Source organism: Macaca thibetana, chromosome 2, assembly GCF_024542745.1.
Source record: "Macaca thibetana thibetana isolate TM-01 chromosome 2, ASM2454274v1, whole genome shotgun sequence".
NCBI lineage: Eukaryota > Metazoa > Chordata > Mammalia > Primates > Cercopithecidae > Macaca > Macaca thibetana.
In genome coordinates, this window is record NC_065579.1 from 122,667,266 (window position 1) to 122,692,235 (window position 24,970).

Sequence of the window (24,970 nt, forward strand, 5' to 3'; positions counted from 1 at the left end):
CTGTACATACACAAGATCACGATTTGTGATGGCTACTAGTCAATGAATAAGTTGCCTTTTCACTGATACTAGTGCTTCATTTGTAAGTGCATTTAGCAAGTGCTTTTATATTTGAAACCTTAAACATTCTTTTTAAATATATAACCTGTGATAAGAGATGCTCCGCCCAGCTTCCCCATCTTAATGAAACAGGAGGAGCTTCAGGACTAAAAAGATCACAAATTCTGTTTAAAGGAATGTTCAGGTCCATAGTTTGAGAAAGTTAGCTAAAGATTGACTTACCATAGTTATTCTTAGGTCACAAGATATTTGTACACATATTGATATATTCTTATAAATATTATATATGAGTACATATCACTATATAACACTGAGAGAAAAAGAAAATATATTAAGAAAATCATCAATTAGACACAAAATAAAGACTTTCTTCTCTGTTAAAGAGAACTTCAATAAGTAAAGGTTCATGGAGTATTCTCCTGTGGAAATCATAAAGAAACAGAGGCCCTAACCATTTTTCTAAGAAAGGTTAGCTCTTCTCTTCCTGGAAGAGAGAATGCCAATTCACATGCCCTTTTCCAGTCCCACTGAGCAATTAGATTTTATGCTTTCTGACTGGATATGGACAAAAAAAGAAAGTTAAAGAATTTTCCAGTTAAATCAATTCCACAGAAAACTTGTCCGAGATATGCTTAGTTACCAAGTACATGCTTGATTCTGTCACGTTCAGTTGTTGGTGTGGAAGGACCTCATGTCCTCTCAGCTTGCTTTGGGAATGGCCATTCTACTTCCATTAAGTTATGCATGGAAAGTGTTAATGGCTCTGCTGGGGCAGAGAAATAGTTTTGGAATTGAGCTAATGGTGAATTTCCCCACCTTCACACCCTAATAATTCTCCTGAAGATATATTACTCAGTTCACTTTATTCCTCCTATGCCGTATGTGCCTAGCTTTAAAAATCAAAAATGTCACTAAACTTCCTTACATAGTTCTTCATACAGACTTTTGACTATCCTAGAATCTGACAAATCAAATCATTTTAATCAAGCACAACAAACATCTCATGTTGAAACAGCTGTAAGCACAATATGCAAATTGTGTTTACTAGTAGCTTATGCTCCAGAGAAATAATCTTTATATGACTGCTTTATTATTTACAGTAGTTTTGAAATTTAATTTTCGTCAACATTGACAGATGCCTTCCATGTTAATACTTGGGCTGCTATATATGGAAAAGGCTAAACATATGCAGAGATCTCGTATTTGTGAGCTGATAATGTGGTTGACAAATGGGTTTAACAATATCCAGTCATTTCTGAGCAGTCGATGAAATTCACCTGAGGTCTATGAGGAGGAAGGTCAGAGGAATATGAATGAAGAAAGAAGAAAGCAATGGCTCTGGAGGGCCCTGCATATAATGAAAGCATGACAGAGGGTGATTAATTGTATTTCAGAGCTAGATAATTCCCAGAGAATATGTGTGCACGATAAAAAGTTTCTAACCTTTCCAGTTGTAATTAAATGAGGGATTCACTAGCCTAAGCTGAGTAAAGAATGTTTTTTCCATAACTGTATGAATGCACGTAATGAAATGGTTTGTTTCAAATGTTCATTTCTTACTGCCTGAGTTTTGAAGTTGACAAAACTGAATAATACCCAGGGAGTGAGGAGGAGGTTCTCCCCACTGGGGAGGACTCCTTCCCTTAGAAATGAACAAACTGGTTAAATAAATTTAGAGTGACTTGGAAAATTTACCTGTCCTAAAATACCTCAGGAGGTACCCTCAGGTAGAAAAGGAAATAGAAGTCATTCTTAACCAATACAGTTTCATGTAGCTTTAGATTTAAATCTTCTGCAGAATAATGTGTTTGTAATGTTGTTTGGACTTTTCATAATGTTCTGCCTTTTAGGTGCTAACTTGCAGTGGTCTGGGCTTTTTCTCTCTTTTTTCTTGGCATCTCCTTTCAGACAAAGAAAAGTAATGGGTCCAGAAAACATAATAAAAACTTACAGTTTTTATGAGGTGGTTTGAGTAAATACTGAATTCATTAAATTCCCATTTTTATAACAAGTATTTATTGACCACTTTGTGCATGCCTGATGCCATACTAGGTACCAGGGGATTCATGCCTGCAACAGTGTCTGGCACATAGTAGGTCTCAATAAATAGGTGTTGAATGAGTTGGTGAAGTTAAACTATGTGTCAATATTTGAATTCAGTGGATTTGGTTACTTTCTCATCTACTTTACTAAGATATGGAGAAAAAGTAGAGACAGCATAATGAATGAATGTTTCTAAAGTGTTTTGATTAATGACAAAAATAGCCCAATGCCTCCATTATTTCTCACTCTCTTTTTTTCAATGCAATGAATTGCATTCATTCATTTTTCTGATAGCAGTGTATGAGTGACTTAGAACTAACTTAATATTTTAAATAGCTGGTACAGATAACACAAAAAGTAAGTCAAACTAAATACATATTAATTAAAGACTCAATAATTTGGCAATGAGTTGTGGAAGGGAATGGAAATTGAGTATTAGGAAAAATAGTTCCAATGTATCATTTAAAAGATTGTTGTTTTCTGAATATAATGATGGATATTATGTGTTTACATGTCCTGCCTTTCAGACCAAATTTCCGAAGATTTAACAGAGACCCCTTTCTTCAAGAGAAAGGTCATCAATTGGTGGCTTAGTGAGAACAATTAGACTATGCTGCATTAACAAACAACTCCTATCTCAGTCATTTGCCACAACCAAGTTGCCACAACCATCTTACTTAGGCTATATGTCAATTGTAGCTTTTCTCCATGTTGCCTTCCCTCCTAAATCTAAGGCTAAAGAACCAACTTTCATATAGAACATTTCCAGCCACTGTAACAGAAGGTAAAGAGAGCTGGTGAGCTATGTGCTGGCTCTTAAAATGCCTATCAGAAAGTGACACACAACACTTCCACTCACATTCCATTGGTCAAAGAAAGTCATATGGCCACTCCTGAGATCACCAATGAGAGGACATATAGACCTGCCATTGGGAGGGATACCCAGGGATGGAAACTAAAAGACTTGATAAGCTAGCAAATCATGCTATCATAAATGATTTTGCTAATTTCCCATCAGTGTATAGGAAATGCCTTTAAAAAGAGTCTTGACAGAATCTCAGGGATGGAAGGCAGGATGGTCATGATGAAATCATTGAAAACTCCCTGCTGGCTTAAGTGTGCTTTGTTTTGCTCACTGTCGGGTCCCCTGTACCTAGCATGGTCCCTGGAATATGCCAGATGCTCAATAATTATTGATTACAGGACCACCTACATAATTCATGGGCCCAGCACAAAATGAAAATGGGGAGCTTTTATTCAAAAAGTAGGGGGGAAGTACCATTAAAGTTACTAAAATTAAAACTTCATTCTTTCTTCTGTAGTCTCTCTCTCTCTTCTGGATATGTTGTGGGTTTTATATTTGCTGTTTTTATTTATTATTTAATGTTGTACTTGTCCAGGTTTTAGAGACACTTGCTGATAAGTACAGACGTGAACAAGTGCCTGGGAGCCTGTAAATTACCCTTCCCGCAGGACTCAAATCCAAAGGTTTGCAGTGTGTTTGGTACCAGAATCAGGGGTGACCAAGTCACCTGCCAAACTCACTGTGGTGCTGCCAGCTGGAAACAGGGATGACCCTGGCTGTGCCCCACCCCAAAACAATGTAGGTACACACTCCCATCCCAAACCCTTCCTGTGCTCTGATCCCCAGAGGGTAGCAGCAGTCATTGAGCAGGAACAGAGAGGAAGAGACCAATGTGGCACCAGTGAGTTGGAGGAGGCACTAGCTGCTGAGTGAGGCAGAGGTGGGGAGGCTGACAGGGATCCAGGGAACCATGTGTGTGGAAGCAGATGGCCAAGGACCCATCCCAGGTAGGTTTTATTCAAGGCGTCATGGCAGATTTGTAGCCTATCAAAATCTGCAGGAGATATGAGACAAGACCATGTGTGAGCCAAGGTTCTAAGCCCTTGACACATGCTCCATTGTCTCATCAAACTTCACTTACAAAACAGAAACTATGATAAAACCCTAATAATTTAAACATGATGACTACTGAACATTGAACACTAAGCCTGGGCTCCTTTGCAATTGCATTGGTCACATGCACCTGAAGCCACCTTGAGTTGAGAATATAGATGAATGAAATATTCATTCTAATAGAATTCTAATGTTATGTTAGTTTTATAGTACATGTATTGCCAACCAGTTTGTCAGTAAGATAGAAATTTAAATACATGCACAGACACACACACACACTAAGACTTATTTAGCTCTCTGGTGATGAGACCACCAATACCAAGGCAAATTGTGTCCTTCTAATGGTGACACACTTCGGCTTAAGGGATTGGATGCACTGTATGCATCTCCCTCTCCTGGCTATCAAGGATGGCCTCTTTGATGATTGAGTTTTATGGAAAGAATTTGAATATCCTTGAAGTCATTATATGTAGAAATTGGAAGGCCCTAAGTCTAAAGGAGAGTAATATGTTAGACAGACATTTATTAATAGAATCATAGATCCTTCAGGTATAAGGGATATTTAAAGTCACCAAGCTTGAATGTCTTTCTGCTGAGGAATGGAAACCCACAGAAATAACAAAGCTTAGGTTGCACTGCAGTGCATTCCTACAGTCTTGACCAGAATTCAGCTCTCCTGGCCATCCATCCAATCTTAAATTGTTTTGATTTCTTGTTATGGTTTTCTTCTTTGAGTGTTTAATTTACTTTGTTTCCAGTGTTTATTACAGGTGATAGAAGAGGATAAATCTCTTTCTTAAACTGTTTGAGAAAGTTGTATTACATGAAAACATGAAACTAGTTCTTTCCTTATGATTACTTAAAAGATTTTAAAGTAATCTGTTCTAAGTAGGCTTATTTACCTAAAAAAATAATTGAACTTAAGCCCTCTGAATGATGTCCTTCTCAGTAAAAATACACTACGTAATATACCTACTAATAAAAGAAATGGATCCCAATAGTTAAATTCATAACTAGAAACAGAATTCATAACACCAATAAACGTCCATTTTTAAAACAATTACCTTAATGCAGATATCTCAGAAGACAGCATTTTATTTAGAAATGATTCTTTCTCCTCCTCCTTTACTGTCCTCAGCAAATATATTCATTTCACAATGTACTTGAGGTATCTTGGGTCCTATTTGGCATATTAAGACTATAATTTGGTTCACCTTAAGGACATAAAAGAGATAGTTATAAAAATATTTAATCCCACAAAGAGATTTGATCCTTGGATATTACTTCTACACTAGTAGAATACAGTTCAGTGTGTGTGGTGTTTAAAGCTAAAATTTGAATTACTTCAATAAAAATAGAGAACAGTCACAACCAAGGATAATGTAAGTGAGAAACGTAAATCTCTAGAACAGCATTCTCAACCAGGTGCTATTTTTCCCCCTTCCTTCATCATTCCCCCACCCCAGGGACATTTGACAATAGCAGAGACATGTTTGTCATGACTGATGCTTGGTGGGGGATGGCAGGGAAGAGGCTTAGTGGTATCTAGTGGGTAGAAGCCAGGGATTTATCCTACATTATACAGAGCAATCTTCGTCCCCAACAATAATTATTGGGTCCAAAATATCAATACTGCAAAGCTGAGAAACCCTGCTTGAATGGCTTATTGCTCAAGTTTTGTCCAGGGTTGTCACATGGATATGCATTGCTGTTGTGTGCCATTGTTACCACTTAGGACTTTGATTAAGTTAAATTCATTCTTGGCTTTGTCCCTTAGGTAAAAATCACTTTTACATATCCGCATCCCAAAATAAATTCATAATGCTCAAAATGGATTGAGAAATATCTTTTTTTCTTTAAAGTTTAAAAGACATGGGCCGGGCGCGGTGGCTCACGCCTGTAATCCCAGCACTTTGGGAGGCCGAGACAGGCAGATCACGAGGTCAGGAGATCGAGACCATCCTGGCTAATATGGTGAAACCCCGTCTCTACTAAAAAATACAAAAATTAGCCGGGAGTGGTGGTGGCCGCCTGTAGTCTCAGCTGCACCGCAGGCTGAGGCAGGAGAATGGCGTGAACCCGGGAGGCAGAGCTTGCAGTGAGTGGAGATTGTGCCATTGCACTCCAGCCTGGGCGACAGAGAGAGACTCCATCTCAAAAAAAAAAAAAAAAAAAAAGAGTTTAAAAGACATGTTTTCGTATTAGAAGCATTAAATCCTTTACTCCAGTTTAGTATTCCAAAGATGGGGGAAACTAAGCCATGGTTTGAATCTACTTTATCCTACTGAGCTATTTAAATTCTTCATTATCATAAAAATAATTAGTTATTTTCATAGTAACACTAGAATGCTTGATAGCTTTGATAAAGCAAGTGATGAGAATACTACTAAAACGGTGTTACTTCTAAAATGATAATTTTACCTGAATATTTTATGTGCAGTTTGAGTAAATATACAGTGTGTGTACATATATACATACCTATATATATACACACACATAAATATTTACACTTAACCTTAAGTTTCACCATTTGAGGTGAGGGTAGAATATACTACTTATCAAGCCCTTTCTCTTTTTCCAGTAAAATCCAAGTCAATTGAGAGATGATATATGTTTTAAAAATGAAGATTAAAATAACATTTTGGCTTTGTTACTGGTAAAGCAGTTTGAGAACAAGGCTTTGGTTTGTGGCCACAGCCTAGCTTCTTTGTATCTTCCTCTCCAAGTTGAATGGATGCAGGGGTGCGTCCTGAGTCATCATGCTTTCAAATACACTCATCATCCTTGCCCTGCTCTGCTCTGGGCAATGAGAGGCTGTCCACTGCAGACTGCACTTCCCAGGCTATTGTGCCAGCTGGGTCTAGCCAATGGGCTGTACTGATGGGGGATAAGGAGAAGCAGGAGTGTTTTTCCCTCTCTGCTCTGCCATGTTGTCTGCAGCAAGCCTATCTCCTCCTTGGTTCCAGATCCTGGCAGAAAGGCCTATCATGATTCCACCTTCTACTGTTGGACTCTGGTACTTAGTTCCAGTAAACCTACCTACCTGGGCTCTCCCTCTGACCCAGGGCCAGAGGTGGCTCCCTGTTACTGCTAATACTCATCTCTTTTTTGGCTTCAAAGCTCTTCTGTCACCTCTGTAGCCAGTTTTCTGATGAAAACCATGTTCTAAAGATTCTTCTTACTCTAACCTCAAACTCTAGATTGTGTCACAAGGCAGGAACTTGAGAAAGCATGCACCCTGAGAACAGGCTCTACCCTAGAGGGAGCCAAAGCAGTGCTCCTGCTTACCTCCTTCTCACTGGGTCTGCAGTCAGATAGGCTCCCTCTTCCCAATGAGACAAAGTAAGAAGGTTCTAAGGAGGCGCTGGGCAAAGTCCAGCCCTAATATCTCCTCCAGCAGAACAGAGTAAAGTTTCCACTTTTCTTCGACATTGGGGGCCACACAGACTATATTACAGAATGGACTTCAAGGCTGGACTGTCAGGGTTGAAATCTCTGATCTACCTCTTGCCAACTATGTTATGCCAAGTCAATTAATCTCTCTTTACTTGAGTATCTTTTTCTCTCGAATAGGGGATAAATATGGCCTGCTTCCTGGAATTATTGTGATGTGGATGTAGTCTAATATACAAAAGCAAGGAGAACATTGCCTGGCACATGGGAAACCCTCTGTAACATTAGCTGCTATTATTATTACCCCTCTTGGTCATGCCCATAAAATGGGGATAATCGTAGCTCCTACTTCAATAGCTTAGTCATAACATTTAATAAGCCTGTATGCCATATTTAAGGCTCAATAAATTAGCTATTAGTATTGCCATCTTCTCTGGAGTGTCTTTAATTAATATTTCCTTTGATGTTGGAGAGAAGGAAAGAGGGAAGTAAGTTAATAAATAAATGAAATTGTAAATATGTAAGAACCAAATACTCAAGACCTTTCTTTTTCAGCTTTGACTTCTCTAAGTGTCATTAGGTGAAAATGGCATATAATAATAAAATAAGTCTGAAACTTAAAATGCTAGGACTTTTCAGGAAGCTGCATGCTGGGTGCCTGCTAAGTATTTGGCTAACAGGAAGCCACCATTGATCTCCCATCCTCTTTTCCTGACCATGTCCCTCCTCTCCCTACCTTCATCCATCCCCATCACCTCCTCCCACCTTGCTCTCTAAGTTTTATTAGCTCTGCCAGCCCACTTCAGTCTCCATCTGGACTTTGAAGCAATGAAAACCACAGGAGGATGATAGTCTGCCATTTTAAAGGAAACAGTCAACTGAAATCTCCAAGGTTTCCTGAAAAGGGCCAAAATATGAATAGTCACTTCCTTCTCTCTTCCATTAATATCATTCATAAAAATTATATTTCCACTTTAAAAGAAGTTCCCATGCATTTCAGCTCTATCCATTCCCAAAGACAAAGAGTTTTTTTCCCACAGCTACATGTACACTAAGATTATGCCAAAACCTTACTGTGAAATTTATAAATACAAAAGAATTTTACATATTTAAATTTTAAACCAAACTAGGCCTAATGGCAGAGGAGGCTAATTTTCTAATTTCCTGGGCCTGGGGCCATAAGCTAAAATTACATATACAAGTACAAATTTTCTCTAATCTTGTATTATAGATATCTTTAAAGAAAGCATACATATTTTGCTTCAAGCTCCATAATTATTTTGACATAAAAATAGTATTTTAACATACTCATTAAATTATTTAAAGCTCAATCCTTAAGTAAAATTAATGCTTCTCTAAGATTTGCTGGGTTTGTGCCCTTGACTTTTTATTCCCCTCAAAATCATCATATACCTTTAGGAAGACACATCTTCACCTAAGGAAGCCAGAGACTCAATTATGTCAGTTAATTCTCACAATCCTAAGACGTCAGTGCAGTTGTATCCACTTTATTAGGAGACCAAATTTTGGAGAAGTTACATGTCTTGCCCAACCAAGTTCAGACAAGTGTTAAAATTCTTTCTCTGTGGCCAGGCACAGTGGCTCATGCCTGTAATCCCAGCACTTTGGGAGGCCAAGGTGGGAGGATGGCCTGAGCTCAGGAGTTGGCTGCTACAAGGTCCCTTAAAGATGGTAATAGTCAGGGGGCGAGCACTCATGCCTGTAATCCCAGCACTTTGGGAGGCTGAGGCAGGTGGATCACTTGAGCTCAGGAATTCAAGACCAGCCTGGCCAACAGGGTGAAATCCCATTTCTACTAAAAATACAAAAATTAGCCAGGCGTGGTGGTGTATGCCCATAATCCTAGCTACTCAGGAGGCTGAGATAGGAGAATCTCTTGAACCTTGGAGGCAGAGGTTGCAGTGAGCAAAGATCACACCACTACACTCCAGCCTGGGGGACAGAGCAAGACTCTGTCTCAAAAAAAAAAAAAAAGAAAAAAAAAAAAGTCTTTCTCTGAGGACCAGGACACTCCCACTATAGCACACAGTATCACTATGCCAAGGAAAATCAGGACCAGTTGTGGTCAATAAGCCATGGCTTATCTTAAAAGATGTTTTGAAAAATAAAGCTTACATAAAATCCTAATGTGATTTTGCCACATATCATCTCACCCTAAACACTGGCTTCAGTATGACCAGGACTGTCTGCCCTAGGCCCAGGTGAACTAAACATATTCCAGGGAGAACATTACCTCCTCCAGCTGAAATGAATCAGGATTTATGCAGCCACCTGTACAATACATTAGCTGCCACCTGCAGGCCTACCCAGCTGTGTAAAATTCACTGAAATGAATAGATTCACGTGGCCAGAACTAGGGAACAGGTTGAAGAGTCAGGAAAGAGGAGCCAACGCAAATGTAAAGGAAGGCTGAAGGGGAATTAGAAACCAAACCAAACCAAATAAAACATTGAGTTTTATGAGGAAAGGAAGCAACAGCATCTGAGTTAACTACAGGTCAGTGACTGACAATTCTCTGCCCAAAAGGTTTTGAGTGGACTGTCCTTGTATGTGTAACTCTGTAATTTCAGCCATCAAAATTATGATTTTTCAAGGCTAAAATGTGTATGGTAGTTTTAAGCTGAAGGGGAAGGAGGACAAATAGCCAACAGTCAGATAGTGAACCGAATGATACAAATATTGTTTATTCCTTTAACCTGTGGGATTCATTAGAATTCATTTCTTGAAAAATAATTCTCTGAAGCAGCATGACATGAGGCAGTGTTACCAAATGCTAGCAACTGACAGATTTGCTATGAAACATATGAAACTTTAGGGTTGGAACCCTCACTTGCACAAGCATTTTATGTTGTGTTCCAGGTTGGGAGGGCAAGCCAGAGAGCAATAAGGAATAATCTGTCTATGTGTCTCTGGTAAAACGCCTAAGGAAATATCAGAAGAAGGGCACCTATGTCTCCAAGACTCCAGAAATTATTGCATTTCTTTCTTCATTCTCCATAAATACCAATTTTCCCACCTTATTTTGTACTTTTCTTGAAGAGCCTCCACCATCTCCAAATTGTAGTATATGCTTTCGATTTTCGATTTTCCAAAGCCCAGATTTCTTCCTGGCAGTGCTAGGCCATGACAAAGGTTTTGCTAGACCAAAATGAATTAAGAAAAATAAGGACAAAATAGACATTTTTTTCATAGAGCTAAATTAGTATTCACTACAGTTTGTGGATTGTGTTTGTTTATGATATTTTTCTATGCCTTGTTGATAAATATAGCCTTGTTAATAAATATACTTTCTTTTAACAGCAATGGTCATAGATGTTAGATGCTAATTTTAAATATTTATATATACACATCTTCTCATAAAACAAAATATGTTTGAAAATTCTATGCCAGTACAGCCAAAAAGCACCGAAGTATACTAGGAATACACTTGTAGTCAATAAATGTTGAATTTCTTGCTTGTAACAGAAGGGGAGGGAGCACACCTTGGAAGTGCAAGGAGTCACAGAAGGCATGTAGGGAAGGATTTGTTGTGGGATTTGGCTTGTGACATAATTTGGAGAGGTTTCATGGTTTTGCCCTGAATTGAGTGCTCTCAAAGTATTCGGTTGGTGCAAAAATGATTGCATTTGTTGCCACTGTAAAACACAAAGGTCACATAATTAGTACTTGGGAGGCTAAGAATTAAACCTAAATCATGTGCCCATCCCCCACTAAAATGGCAAAACTGCAATTACTTTTGCACCAACTTGTAGAAATAATTCTAGACTGGGTATCTTATTTTTATAAGTAGGTGGGAGAAATGAAATGGAGCTAAAGCAGTAATTAGCAAAGAAATAACAGTCACTCTTTAGGCAGGAAAGGGATGGTTTGGTCCCTTTTGTAGTTTAGCTCGTGTCTGTGTTATGGTCTATGCTCAGACGTAGTTAGAAAGTTGTCTCATTTTGCCAGTCTTTATCACAGTCACAGAGTGGCCTTGTCTAATGTGGGTGGGTATTCTATGAAATTGTTTGTATTCAGCAGAAGGGCATCATGGTCTACTGCCAGATCTGCTCCAAGCTGACACCAGTCAAGAGTGTGTCTGTCCCTCTCATTAACTTTATTCACAAAAATCCCAGAAGTTTGGAAATCATTGCAATAGAAGAAGTGGTCTGAACTAAAGTGTCTGTTTGTTCCTTACTAGATGTGTGACCCTAGAATAATTATTTAACAGCACCAAGACATCAATGTCATCATTTGTACCAGAAGATTAAGTTGAACACATATATTTCCCTGTACAGCAATGTGGTTAGGAGCCTGAGTTAAGAGCCACAAGATCTGGGTTTAATTAGCCTCCCAAATACTAATTATGTGACCTTTGTGCTAGTTATTCAATCTCTTTCTCATCTGCAAACTAAGGGTGATAATAGTATCTACATTTCAGACTGTTGTGATGATTCAATTAGGCAACATGTGGAGATTTTAGAGCAGTGCCTGGCATGAGATAAATGCTCAGTGCATGTTTGTGTCTACTATCATGATAGTGAGTATGTTTATCACTCTATTAATTGTGCAACTATTTTAGTCTATGTTCTGGCTATGTTACATAGGCATGTCAATTAACCTCTTTTTACTTAGGCCTCATTTTCTGTAAAATCAGAGTAAACTTTGGAACAAACTAGAAAATTCCCCTCTAGGAGCTGAAATGGCTGTGGGCTTTGAGGTAAACCAGTTAGGATTTTAAGACCCACAGTTGTGTTAATCATAATAGCCAGCATGTATTCAATTCTTCATAAGCTTATTCAGTTCCCGTAACTCTATAAGAATCCCAGAGGCTCTTCTAAGCCCCCTTTTTAAGTGAGAAAGCTAGGATTTGAGTGAGGTTAGATAATCTGCCCAATGTCGCTTATCTTGCTAGTGATAAATCAGAGAATCGAACCCAGATCCCAAATTCTCAATCAGTCCTTTGTGATTGGGAAGCTGTTACACAAAGGGCTCATTACAGGGCAGCAGATGTAAACACTTTTGGATCTTAGCTATTTATAAATAGACTTGAAATAGAATTAGAAAGTCTGAGAATTCAAACAAATGGCAATTTAAAGAAAATGTTAGGACTTCATGGAATTCATGGTGCTCCTAAGTCCCAAATGTTTCCCTAAAGCTACATATTTTCTTATTTTTACTTGACAAACAAGGAAGTAACGTTTTCAGACTGACAGAAAATGCTGGATTTCCTTTTTACTGATACTATTATTGAACAAAACCAACTTTTGAAGTGTTCCTTTTGTCACATATTTGAACCTCAAATGTGTCTTCAGTTGTTTTAAATGACTGTTTACTGCAGCCTTTGGTTTGTGTCATTGACAATTATCTTTGGAAATTAAGCCTGGAGAGGGAGGAACTGTGACAGAATAAGCACCATTGGGAAATTGCTGGGTTCACTGGTCATATCTGTGCCTCATTGGTATTTCCCATTTAAGATATCATATATTCACATCAGTCTTGGCCATGTTGACCTGGAAGTTTGCTTGCAATTCACACCTGCTGTCCTGCAAAACCCTGCATTGTCCATGCTGCCTGTTAGCCACTGTGTTATCAGAATCTATGTGGCCATTTCATTATCAGAACTTGATATTTGAAAGAATATATACATTTTTCACCATAAAGTAAAAAGGATGATCATGGCAGAAGGAAAGAAAATCAGAATTTGAAAATCCCTTATTATCAGATGGACACAATATCACACTTATCTCTCAGTATTATCTAATTTCATCCTTAAGGCTCTGAGAAATAAGAATTATTACCTCCTTTGAAAAAGGTAAATAAATAGGGACTGAGAGATGTCATGTGACAAACCCAAAACCACAAAACAGAGCTTGGACATCTTTAAATAGAGAGTTCCAAATTATTGATTATAGATTAGATTGCTGAAATGGTTTGGCTGTGTCCCCACCCAAATCTCATTTTGAATTTTAGCTCCCATAATTCCTGCTTGTTGTGGGAGGGACCCAGTGGGAAGTAATTAAATCATGGGGGTGGTTCTTTCCTGTGCTGTTCTAGTGATAGTGAATAAGTCTCACAAGATGTGATGGTTTTGTAAAGGAGAGTTCCCCTGCACAAGCTCTCATGCCTGCCACCATGTAAGACATGTCTTGCTTCCCCTTCACCTTCCATCATGATTGTGAGGCCTCGCCAGCCATGTGGAACTGTGAGTTCATTAAACCTCTTTCCTTTATAAATTATCAGTCTCAGGTATGTCTTTATTAGCAGCATGAGAACAGAATAATACAAAATTTCTCTCTTTCTCAGATGTATTTGGATATTAACAGGGAGACTATTTCAGAAATTTGAGGCCTATCATTTACAGTTTTAGCAGACTTTAGTAAAAAAGTACTTATAAGAAATACATTTTTATAAAAACTTGGAAGAAAAATGGTTGTATAACTGAGGAGATGCAACGTGAGTGAAGTGTGAGCTTTGATGTTAGACCAATCTGGGTTCAAGCACTAGATCACCACTTGCTAGCAGCATGAAACTGGTCAAAATATGAAACATCTCTAAGCTTCAATTCTTTTATCGGTAAAATTGAGCTAGCAATACTAACTTCATAGGCTTGTTGAGAAGATTAGATGGGTTAATTCATATAAATCCTTGGCTCAGTGCTGGGCACAAAGTGAGTACTCAACAAACGGCATTAGTTGGGGTATTAGTACTGCCCAGGGCACAGTTCAGTATCATTTATTCATAATTAACTAACATGCATAAAAATCTCCAACATCTCATAAATGCTAAGAGTTGTTTTTATTAATGAAGGCTTTTCAAATGGATTATATCATTTAAAGCAAGACATAGAGCTGCCTTACTTTACTATCAGTCTCCATAAGGAAAAAGGTATGGACCCAGGCGGTCTACAAACCAGACATTCTCCAAATCCTTGAATTCTTACTGTAGCTTTTTATAACATGGAGAAATTTTTAATGGAGGCATCTGGGTATTAAGACTACTAATTGATTACATGCGTGCTAACTTTTTTTTTAATATGGTACCTTCAAGGGCCTATGCCCTGTTCAGCTTGGTTAACGTTGGCCTATGAATCTGTTGGTATAAAAACATGTTACATTTTGACACTGGGTAGGATCGCATTTTTCTCATTTTGCAAAACTGGAAAGCCAGCCTCAAATTTTATATTTTCTACATGCCTGGTTTTCATGAGTCAGCTGGTTGGTGATCAACTGGGATTTTGTGTTGCTCTCACAAATACATTCCCCAGTGCCTGGCTTGGGCTATGTGGAGTGTTGAAATTACCAATTTCATAAAATTGCTTTTGATGTTGGGTAAGACGCTATTTTTATTGAACACAGCAATTGCCGTCCCAGTTTCAGAAGGACAGTCTCTTCTTCTTGATGATCCTATTTAGTTTCAGATTTGTGTTTGGGGAAAGTAGTTATTACACAGTTTTGAAGCCCCTTCAGCTAAAATTGCTGGGGAAAGTGTCTGCTGGGCTGGGAAGCTAGTCTAAGCATTTCAGCTGTTTTCTGAGAGATGTTAACAAACATTTCAACCTTGGTGGATTATCACAATTTGTCTACAGCATTTTTCAGGGACTTGCATAAACCAGCAGACTAATGTGAGGCATAGATGTGTTACCTATTCATTTTTATTATGCAGTTTCCTTTGGAATTCTCTTTGCCTGAGTATCAACTCACAAGTGACACCGATTTCTGTATACTCTTTATTTTTTTATTCATTTTTAAAAATAAACTCTTTATATATAATGAATGTATATATGGCCTTGCATCTCTGAAGAGCAGAAACAGACGAAGTTGAACTAGAAATTAGAGCTTAATGGTAGGGAACAATGACATAGAAGCTAAGAAGAAAGATGACTAGTGGTAAACCAAGAGGAGTGATTTTTTTAAATGTTATGAAATAAAAGTCAAATAGGAAGGCAAAAACAAAATGGCAGCATGGTTCCAAGCCATGTACAAAATTGAAAAAAAAAGTAACCCCATGATGTTACTAAGCACTGTGATTCTATCTGTGCCCTTACCTCTCCCGAGCCTCCTTAGAGAAGTAAATAGTCTTGCTTCTGGCCACTCTTTATTTTTATTTATTATTTTTTTTTTTTTTGGAGACAGAGTCTCACTCTGTCACCCAGGTTGGAGTGCAGTGGCACGATCTTGGCTCACTGCAACCTCTGCCTCCCGGGTTCAAGGGATTCTTTTGCCTCAGCCTCCTTAGTAACTGGGATTACAGGTACGCACCACCATGCCTGGCTCCTTTTGTTTGTTTGTTTTGTTTTGGTATTTTTAGTAGAGACGGGGTTTCACCATGTTGGTCAGGCTGGTCTCGAACTCCTGACCTCGTGATCCACCTGCCTTGGCCTCCCAAAATGCTGAGATTATAGATGTGAGCCACCACACTTGGCCGCTTGTGACCACTCTTAATTGTGGTCACAAAATGATACATTTTGGTGCCCATGTTTCCAAAGACTGCCCCTCCAGAATGATCTGTGCCAGCATATCTATTCAGTGCCAGTTCTGTCATGGGATAAGTCTGTACTCCATGTGGTGATGGTAATTGACATGTTAGAGATTGGCTTCAAAGTTTAGAGGCTACAGTTCTTGACTATCAGAGCCTTTTTCTCTACTCAAACAAAACTCTTGTGAACTTGTTGTTTTGCTTTGTTTTAATGCCCACAGTCTCATATGTTGACCATTGGCTTTCTACAGGCTCCAGGAACACATCTTCAATACTAGCTGCTGGTTAACCTTATACTTTGGAGGAGTTTTACTTGCATAAAGTTGGAAACAGGAGAGACAGAGGCAGCCTGTGGCTGTGTATGAATAAGCTCTGACCTATCATGTTTATGAAGAAAATTATGTGCTGAGAGAGAGAGAAATGGCAGGGTTCTCAGGTCTTATTAATTTAGAATTGTATAAAAAGTTAATTCACCTGGTTCTGGGTTAAATTTTGCATTAGTCTTGGTTTTTTAAGTTAAAAGTGACCAAACCCCAAGTCAAGCTGGCAAAATAACTACATAAGTACATATATACATGCACACATGAACTGAAGTGTTCTTTTGCATCTAATTGCAGTGATAGCTGGGTCCACGGGCTCAGAGAATGTTAATAGATATGTGACTGTGTATCAATACCACTTATATACGTGTGTTGAACTAATTCTTACAGAAACTGGCTTTGTCCATATATCATGGACTACAGGTTACATCCTCATAGTTTAGATGCAAAGAAGCCTTTCTCTTCCAGGGTTGTTATAAGAACCCTCACTTCAGATTCTGGTTCAGTTTGGGTTGCATGCCCTTTCCTGAAACCATCAATCTGGCCATGTGATTGAGTCCTCTATTAACCAAGCTGGTCCAGGTGTGTATTTCTGCAACTGGAGAGTAAGGCTGGCTTCATCAAACCACATAAATGGATTACCTACTGTGTGGATTATTTCAATAATAAAGCAACATAAGGGGATCTGGAGAGCTATACCAGGTCCCCTTCATATGTTTTTACTTTGTCATAAGTCTTATTTTGCTTTGAAGTGCACATAATAGAAATGACGATTTATTGAGCTCTTGCTGTGCGTTATGTGTGTTATCACGCTTAATCCCCAAAACAACCCTGGGATGCGAGGTATGTTATCAGTATTCACAGTTTACAAGGGAGGAAATCAAAGCTTAGAGAAATTAAGTTACCTTAGGTCATATAACTAGTAGGTGGTAGAACTGGGATTGGAATAAGATATAATAAACTACTAAGCTTCATGACTCTGTTTTGTTCATTTATTTGGTTTGTATAATTTTGGAAATGTTTAGCTGTGAGATATTTAACTGAAAGACTGCCTTAATGGTCTTAGTCTATCTGGCTGTGACATTTTCTATTCTCAATAAATATTTGTATTGCCCTTACTAGATTTAAATACCTTGAAGACAGAGAATTTCATCTGTGTCTTTCTCATAGTTTAAAAATAGTTCCATACCTAGAAGAATTGAAAATAGGTGTTCAAACAAAAATTTTTACAGTATGTTCACAGCAGCACAATTCACAATAGCCAAAAGGTTAAAAAAAAAAATGTCTATCAGCTGATGAAGTATAACAAAATGTGGTATATCCATGCAATGACATATTATTCAATCTTAAAAGTATTGAGTACTAATACATGCTATAACATGGAAGAACCTAAAATGCATGATGCTAACTGAAAAGCTAAACACAAAGGTCTCATATTGTATAATTCTATTTATATTAAATATCTTGAATGAGCAAATCTATTGAAGCAGGAAGAAGATTAATGTTTGCCAGGGTTATAGGGAGATAGGAATGGAGAGTAACTGCTTGGAGGGTACAAGTTTTCCTTTTGGGCTGAAGAAAATGTTCTCAAACTAGATAGTGGTGATGGTTTTGCAACACTGTGAATGTACTAAATGCAACTAAATTTCACTTTAAATGATGAATTTTATATTGTATAGTTCAGGCGCATAGTAGGTACTTGAAAAATATTTTAAAAATAATGAATGCTAGTAAGATAACAGACTTTTTAAAAAATAAATAAGTTGATAACTAGGACTATACCATTACAAAGATATTTATTGTAATGGTTTGAAGCCAAAATCATGCATCTTTTAGGAGGTTATTACAAAATTTGTGTGATTTGCATAGAATCACCAAAAGACTCTGAAAGCTAAAGCAATCTTGAGCAAGAAAAACAGATATCACACTTCCTGATTTCAAATTATATTACAGAGCTACAGGTGTAAAACAGATACACAGACCAATGGAACAGAACAGAAAGCACAGAAGTAAACCCATTCATATATTGTAAAGTAATCATCAATAAAGCCACTAAGAATGAACCATGGGTCTTTTCAATAAATGGTGTTAGCAAACTGCATATCCACATATAAAAAGAAAAAAAAAGAAATTGGTTCTGTACATAGAAATCAATTCCAAATGGGTTAAAGATCTAAACGTAAGATCTGAAACCATGAAACTCCTAGAAGAAAATATAGTAGAAAATCTTTACAGCATTTGTTTTGACAATAATTTTTTGGCCAAAAGCACATGCAAAAATAAATAATAAATAAATAAATAAATAGATTATATCAAACTAAAAAGTTATTGCACAGCAAACAGTCAACAAAATGAAAAGGCAACCTCCAGAATGAGAGAAAATATTTGCAAACCATGTATTTGACAAGGAGTTAATATTCAAAATATAAGAAACTCATGCAACTCAACAGCAACAAAAACAAAAATTTTTTAAATAAAAATTGGGCAAAGGACCTGAATAGACATTGTCCTAAGGAAGACATGCATTTAAATGGGGGAGACCAACAGATACGGGGAAAGGTACTCAACATCGCTCACCATGGATATAAATCAAAATCACTGTGGTATCACCTTACACCTCCTAGAATGGCTGTTATCAAAAAGTCAAAAGATAACAAGTGTTGATGAGAATATGGAGAAAAGGAAACTCTTGAACAGTGTTTATGGGAATGTAAATTGGTAGAGTCATTATGGAAAGCAGTATGGAAGTTCCTCAAGAAATTAAAAATAGAACACACAACCAATAACCATATGAAGACGTGTTCAACATTGCTAATCATTTAGAGAAATGCAAATCAAAACCACAATGAAATACCATCTCACACCATCAAAATGGCTATTCCTAAAAAGTCAAAAAATAACAGATGCTGGTGAGGTTGTGGAGAAAAGAGAATGCTTATACACTGCTAGTAGAAATATAAACTGGTTTAGCCACTGTGGAAAGCAGTTTGGCAATTTCTGAAAGAACTTAAAACAGAATTACCATTAGACTCAGCAATGCTATTCTTAGATGTATACTTAAAGGAATATAAATCATTCTGTCATAAAAACACATACATGTGTATGTTTATCACATAACTATTAATAGCAAAGTCATGGAATCAACCTAAATGACCATCAGTAAACTTGATAAAGAAAATGTAAGTATACACCGTGAAATACTACTGCACATAATGAGATCATATCCTTTCAGCAATGTGAATGAAGTTAGAGACCTTTATCTTAAGCAAACTAATACAGAAGCAGAAAACCAAATACTGCATGTTCTCACTTATAAGTGGAAGCTAAACACTGAGTACATATGAACAGAAAGAAGGGAACATCAGACAAGGGGACCTACTTGAGTGTAGAGGATGGGAGGAAGGTGATCAAAAAACTATTGAGTACTACGCTTACTACATGAGTGATGAAATAATCTGTACACCAAACCCCCGCGACACAAAATCTACCTATATAGCAAACCTGCACATCTACCCCTGAACCTAAAATAAAAGTATTTTAAAAAATAGAACTAACATGTGATCTAACAATCCCATTTGTGGGTGTGTAACCAAAGGAAATGAAATCAGTGCGTGGAAGAGATATCTGCACTCCCATGTTCACTGGCAGCGTTATTCACAGTAGCCAAGATATAGAATCACCCCAAGTGTTCATTACTGAATGAATGAAGAAATGGCATATTGTTCAGCCTTACAAAAGAAGGAAATTCTGCCATCGATTACAACATGGATAAACCTGGAGGATGTTATTGTAATGAAATAAGCCAGCCACAGCAAGACAAGTATAATGTGATTTCACTTACGTATGGAATCTAAAGAAGACAAACTCATAGAAACAAGTGAGACTGTGGTTACCAGGATTTCAGGAAGTGGGAGAAATGGGGAGATCTTGGTCTAAGGGTACAAAACTTTCAGTTATGAGATGAATAAGTTCAGGAGGCCTAATGTGCAACATGGAAACTATAGTTAATATGCTGTATATTTTAAATTTGCCAAGAGAGTAGATGGTAAGCTTATGACACACACAAAATAATGCTATGAGGTGATGAACAGCTTGATTGTGGTAATGATTTTACTATGTGTTTATACATAGAAAAAAATGGTATGGGTAGGGCCATTTCTATATGTGTTTTCCTTTCTTCATTCTTCAAGATAGGAACAGAGAACATTCGTACTATTAGGCATAGTTCAAAGCAGTGCTGGGATACTATATTTCTTTTGTTGTTGTTGCTACATTTGTCAATTTGTGAAACAACTTTTGAACATGTTGAAGAAAATCCTAGGAGTTTATGTTCGGTAGAGGAAGCTAGATCTTTCAAATATATCTACATTGGACAGTTACTTAAACATTGTATAAGTCAGGATAGACTCTCAATGTGTCTCAATTTTTATACAAATCACTTGGTGATCTTGTTAATATGCAGCCTCTGACTCACTAGTTCTGAGATGTGGCCTAAGTTTCTGCATTTTTAACAATCTCTGAACTGATACTAGTGCTGCTTGATCATGCACCACACTTTGATTTTTGCTGTGATAGGAAATTCACCCTGAAATCCCAGTGTTTTGACACTCATGCTATATGTCTCACTCATGTTACATTGTCTGAGGCAAGTCAATGAGATACATTGATATGGGTTCCTCAGGGACCCATATCAATGAAGGGTCTATCATCTTGCTGTTTGTTGTATCTTCTGAGGGATAGGAAGTGAGAGGGTTGGAAAACAGAGCGCCAGCAATTAAATACTTTGACTCCAAGGTGTCACATGTCACTTACATCACATTTCATTAGCCAATAGTAGTCACAAGAGCATACCTAACTTAAAGGGAATAAAGAAATGTAATTTTTTGTATATTCTGAAGCAGAGCAGTACCATAGATTAGTAAACCTTAGTAATTTGTCAAGGTGATTGTGCCTGGGGTTTTGTCATGTGATCATGTTGAGTATTCACAAGCTTCATGAGAAATGTGTTTGCATTATGGCTTTTGTTACATGACTTTTATTTATAAGAGCATTTGGTATGACTTTTCTTTCTCCTCATAGGATAAGCTAATAATTCTTTTAGACTGATAGAATTTGCAGTTAAAAGGAATTATGGATGTTATCACCAATGCTTTTTTTAATAAATGGAGAGTCAGAGACATAAAAAATGATAAGCACTTTGCTTTCCAGGAACAAGACTATTAGGTCTATTATTTAGTTATTCGGGCTTGAACTCTGAGTTTTTCTATGGTACCACTGCCCATTTTTTCCCTCTGGGAAATAGCAATGAATGAGTTATCCACACAGAGATCAACTTTTCCATACTCATGATTATACACATGATCTTACATAGAACTTTGTATCCCTTTAAGCTTTAAAATAGTTGGATTAAAATGGGTTTCAGATGCTGAATAACTCAAATTTCTAGGCCATTCCAATGGTTATGGGAACAGTGGGACCAATTTTTTATTTTTAATTGGAGGATATCCTATAAAATATAAAGCATGTTTTTATTTATTTATTTATTTGTTTTTGAGACAGAGTCTTGCTCTCTCACCTAGACTGGAGTGCAGTGGCACAATCTCCGCTCTCTATAAGCTCCACCTCCCAGGTTCACCCCATTCTCCTGCCTCAGCCTCCCGAGTAGCTGGGACCACAGGCGCCCGCCACCTCGCCCGGCTAATTTTTTGTGTTTTTAGTAGAGACGGGGTTTCACTATGTTAACCAGGATGGTCTCGATCTCCTGACCTCATGATTCCCCCACGTCGATCTCTCAAAGTGCTGGGATTATAGGCGTGAGTCACCATGTCCGGCCTAAGGCATGTTTTTATACACATACACGTAATGGTATCAGACACATAAAATCGTATTCCAACTTTGGTAGGTTGAGTCCACTTATAAGAATTTTCATTAATTATAAAAATTACTGGATAAATATTGGATGATATCAATAGCTAGAATGAACACCCAGTTGCCACTGAATGATGTGCTCAAGTAAAAATGCCCTTAGAAAAGAAGAAAATCTCACAATATTACTGGTGACATAGAAGATTTACTTATGTCAGATGAATAGATTGAGAAAATTTTCTCCCATTCTGTAGGTTGCCTGTTCACTCTGATGGTAGTTTCTTTTGCTGTGCAGAAGCTCTTTAGTTTAATTAGATCCCATTTGTCAATTTTGGCTTTTGTTGCCATTGCTTTTGGTGTTTTAGACATGAAGTCCTTTCCCATGCCTATATCCTGAATGGTATTACCTAGGTTTTCTTCTAGGGTTTTTATGGTATTAGGTCTAACATTTAAGTCTCTAATCCATCTTGAATTAATTTTTGTATAAGGAGTAAGGAAAGGGCTAATATCCAGAACCTACAAAGAACTCAGACAAATTTACAAGAAAAAAACAAACAACCCCATCAAAAAGTGGGCAAGGGATACAAACAGACAGTTCTCAAAAGAAGATATTCATACAGCCAACAGACACATGAAAAAATGCTTATCATCACTGGCCATCAGAGAAATGCAAATCAAAACCACAATGAGATACCATCTCACACCAGTTAGAATGGCAATCATTAAAAAGTCAGGAAACAACAGGTACTGGAGAGGATGTGGAGAAATAGGAACACTTTTACACTGTTGGTGGGATTGTAAACTAGTTCAACCATTATGGAAAACAGTATGGCCATTCCTCAAGGATCTAGAACTAGAAGTACCATATGACCCAGCCATCCCATTACTGGGTATATACCCAAAGGATTATAAATCATGCTGCTGTAAAGACACATGCACACGTATGTTCATTGCGGCACTATTCACAATAGCAAAGACTTGGAATCAACCCAAATGTCCATCAGTGACAGACTGGATTAAGAAAATGTGGCACATATACACCATGGAATACTATGCAGCCATAAAAAAGGATGAGTTTGTGTCCTTTGTAGGGACATGGATGCAGCTGGAAACCATCATTCTCAGCAAACTATCGCAAGAACAGAAAACCAAACACCTCACGTTCTCACTCATAGGTGGGAACTGAACAATGAGATCACTTGGACTCAGGAAGGGGAACATCACACACCGGGGCCTATCATGGGGAGGAGGGAGGGGGGAGGGATTGCGTTGGGAGTTATACCTGATGCAAAGGACGAGTTGATGGGTGCTGACGAGATGATGGGTGCAGCACACCAACATGGCACAAGTATACATATGTAACAAACCTGCACATTATGCACATGTACCCTAGAACTTAAAGTATAATAATAATAAAAAATAATAATAATAACAAAGAAGATTTACTTATGGAAAACATTCCTTTGTTGCTTTGTCAAGTTGTCATTTGTACACCTTCTTTGTGGTTCCCAAATCCCAGCACACTTCTTTCAACACTTGTTCCGCACATCTCTTCCACCTTAATATATTGAGTTGGAAAAGTTGCAGATTATTAAGGAAGAGGGGAGTCTTGAAGCCTGGCAAACCTGAGCTTGGAACCCAGCACCACCCTTTTGCCAGCTGTGTTAGGTAAAACACTTCCTCTCTCTGATCATTGGCTTTCTAATTTGACAGTAAAGAACGTAGTATCTACTTTGTCTAGTTGTTGTGGGGATTAGAAGCAATATATGTAAGGCACCTAGCAGAGGGGTCCTTTCATTGCATGCATTCCTTAAATGCTGACTATGATTATTATAAAGCCATGGGAACTGGGTTTCTGTATCTGAAAACCTTAATTCTGACATCCTTTCCTCAGTGACTTTGGTCTCTCATTTTCATGCTTTTGGGATCCTCCTTACTGACTTTTGTGACACTATTCACCTCTGATGTGCTTTTATCATGAAAGAGCTAGGCTCAAGAATTATCTATATCTTAGTTTTAAAGAAAATCCAGAACACTGAATATCTATGTGAAATTTCCTCTTTTCCACCACCAAATTGGTGAGAAAACACATCTTTGGCCAAGAACCAAAGTTTGGGACTTTCTATTAAGTGTAGTTTAATATTCCTCAAAGTATGATCCTCAAACTATCTGCTTGAAAGGTATGAGGATGAAAAGGAAAGTTACAATCATCACTATAGACTATTAAATCAGAATACCTGGGGTCTGGGCAGGATATGCATTTTAAACAAGCTTTCCAGGTGATTCTATGTCCTTTAATGTTTGTTTGTTTGTTTGTTTATTGAGATGGAGTTTTGATCTGTCACCAGGCTGCAGTGCTGTGGCACGATCTCAGCTCACTGCGACCTCTGCCTCCCGGGTTCAAGCAATTCTCCTGCCTCAGCCTCCCAAGTAGCTGGGATTACAGGCATGCACCACCACACCTAGCTAATTTTTGTATTTTTAGTAGAGACAGGGTTTCACCATGTTGTCCGGGCTGGTCTCAAACTCCTGACCTCAGGAAATCTGCCCACCTTGGCCTCTCAAAGTGCTGGGATTACAGGCGTGAGCCACCGTGCCCGGCCTAATGTTTGACAATTTAGATTAGTTGAAATATTATGCTCTTTTCCAGGCTTATTGAGATATAGTTGGTGTATTAGTCTGTTCTCACACTTCTTTACAGCAAGAACTACCTGAGACTGGATAACGTGTTTCGAAAAAGAGGTGTAATTGGCTTACAGTTCCACAGGCTGCACAGGAAACATGGCTGGGGCAGCCTCAAAAAACTTACAATCATGGTGAAGGCAAAGGGGAAGCAGGCAAGTCCTATACTGCTGGAGCAGGAGGAAGAGAGAGAAGGCAGGCGGCAGCGGGA

The 24,970-nt window shown here is 37.9% G+C and overlaps 2 protein-coding genes across 4 annotated transcripts in view; both read left to right on the plus strand.

The window, feature by feature from the left end:
- Positions 1–24,970, plus strand: part of TAFA1 (TAFA chemokine like family member 1) — a 547,514-nt gene that overhangs the window by 308,999 nt on the left and 213,545 nt on the right. The gene's annotated exons all lie outside the window — the stretch shown is intronic.
- The window catches only part of ARL6IP5 (ADP ribosylation factor like GTPase 6 interacting protein 5), an 808,776-nt gene continuing 790,067 nt past the window's right edge, over positions 6,262–24,970 (plus strand). The window contains exon 1 of the mRNA XM_050781315.1: positions 6,262–6,271. The gene's annotated coding sequence lies outside the window, so the exon portion shown is untranslated. The remainder of the gene's footprint in view (positions 6,272–24,970) is intronic.